Here is a 2500-nt window from a genome sequence, read left to right as displayed (position 1 = left end):
TTTTCCATAAATTTTTTTCTTGATTATTTCATCTAAAGTGCAGATACATGTGTATATGTAAAAAATAGCTTTGAACATATCATGCAACCCCTGCATGGTTGGAAGTTCTGTTCTAAGTGAAGATCTTACAGGTAGTGTTGTACTTCACTTATAAGTGACTTATAGATGACTAATACTTGATAAAGTATGAAGGGTTAATGCTTGACTTATAAGTCACTTATAGTCACTTATAAGTGACTATACTTGCATAAAGCATAAGTGGCTCATACTGGCTTATAAGTCACATACAGGTCAAGCAGCTCATTTGCATATAAAATCCTAATGAGTAACATATTAGTCACTTATAAGTTAAATGTATCAGTGAAGTGTATGTCCAGAATAAACAACTTATAAGTAAAAGAATAAATCACTTATAAGTCACTTATCAGAAATTTCTGTAAGGGTTCCTCAAAGAAAGAAGAGGGAAATCCGATCTATTTATTTTTTGGTACGGAAAAAAGCAAACTTAATAACTTTTAGGAAAAATTAACACGAAAAAAGAGAAAAATTATTACAATCATCACATAAAAAAAGGAAAGTTAATTAAAATCATTGTTTAAAATTTCCTAAAGTCTATAGAAGAGCCGTTCTGTGTTAAGAAAAAGATAGCTGTTGCCATCTATTGAAGGCGTCATCATCGGAATAAAGTACGACTTGAAATCTTTTTGGTGTTAGGAAATCTACAGTACATCAGGTTTGCGAGGTCATTATGAAGTATCTGTTTGAATATTATATGCATTTGAATATTATATGCATTTTCCAGGAGAATGAAATGGGCAATCACGAAACAAATAATATAAATATGAAAGAAACACGAATCCCCTAGAAATTCATGGTGGGACCGGTTCCCAAGGAATGAGAATGCTTAAAAATGCTTATTTTCAACAGGGTTGTTGAAATTCCTGTAGCATCAATTTATATGGCAGTTGCCTTGATTTAAAAACAAAGAAAGTTAGAAGAAAGTCAATATTTAAATGGCCTGGGGCCCGGGCGATTGATGTAATGCCTATTCCTATCACAGCCTCGGAGCATTCCCAATTCTGCAGGGCACATGTTTGCGTGTTCACAACTATATGTTTTAAATTTAGAGGCATAAACATAGGTTTGCTAGAAAGGGTGCAAGATGCGCAAGTTTTTGCAAATTCAAATTTATCTCAGAGGACTCTGGAGATATAGTGTGGATCCTTGTTTTTAGAGTTGAAACAGCCATTTGTGGAAAGAACTACTAGTATTCTAGAACAACCCGGCGTATCCTTTAAAGCAGTACCCTTATCAAAACTCAAATTACGTTCAGCTGTCGTTGAAGTACAGCATAGATGACCATAAAAAATCCAGTTTTTTATGTTTTGCTTTCTAGCCGCCATGCTAACAGACTGATATTATACACACAACAATTCATAAACAACCGAAACAACACTTAAAATGGTTAAAATGGAGATTTATGCAATAAACAAAACAAAATACATACATAAGTAAATTTGCTGCGAGTTCATACGACAAAATTTACACACATGAACTATTAATTTGCGACAACATGTATGCAAAAGTTAATTTGCACCTAGTTCTGACCAGGTGTAAATTTACTTAACTGTGCAGAATTTACATGTGAGCAAATCAATTCATACGACAAAAATTGCACATGTGAGTAAATTTACATATGAGTAAAATATACTGAGGTATGCAAATCATGTCGCATGAATGGGGTATAAGTTTAATAAATCTCAGGTTTGCCACTAGTGTTCATCTAACGATCTAACGAACTACTTTCACAGTGTTACGTGTTTTGACTTATCTACTGTTATTTCATGACAATTTATCAAATGGTTGTGTATAAGGTTGAAAAGTCATAAGTTTTTAAGCTGTTCATTTTGGTAAAATCGTGTGATTTCAAATTGTCTAAAAGTTCTTTGGAATTTTGGAGTATCCATATCTGATTCACACCACTTCTTGAACATATTGTTGCACAGTACTCTTAAAGTTTTTCCTTTACAACTGTCAATATCTTAGTGAGGAGTAACGAAAGAGGCTTGGTTGAACATTTACTGGAACCCGCAATGTATCTTTGTTTTTAATGATTTTTATGAAGTTTCGGAATCCAATATATATAGGGTAGCTCAAATTCATTTTGGCTCTGTGGAATATTAAAAATATGTAAAACCGACATATGATTTTGAAGAATTTCTTTCTTAGAAAGGGAAGTATGAGTATAGGTAGGATTGCCACTTGTAGAATTAAATCCAAGTTCTTCTAAAATACAATTTATATAACGAGCCTTACAAACGAAGACAATGTTGTTACCTGCTTTGTCGGCAGGGACAAGTACGCACTGATCAGGTAATCTATCTAATTCTTTTTTCACTTCTGGATTATTGAACACTGAAGGATAGATGGTTTTCATATTACCCCTCAATCATGGATCTGATTTAATCCTTTCTGACAAGGTGTCAACGTCTTCATTTTC

This window comes from Saccostrea cucullata, unplaced genomic scaffold (assembly GCF_032062105.1).
Source record: "Saccostrea cucullata isolate Sc308-1 unplaced genomic scaffold, CSIRO_AGI_Scuc_v1 ctg11022, whole genome shotgun sequence".
Classification (NCBI taxonomy): domain Eukaryota; kingdom Metazoa; phylum Mollusca; class Bivalvia; order Ostreida; family Ostreidae; genus Saccostrea; species Saccostrea cuccullata.
Note: the sequence above shows the minus strand (reverse complement) of the source record.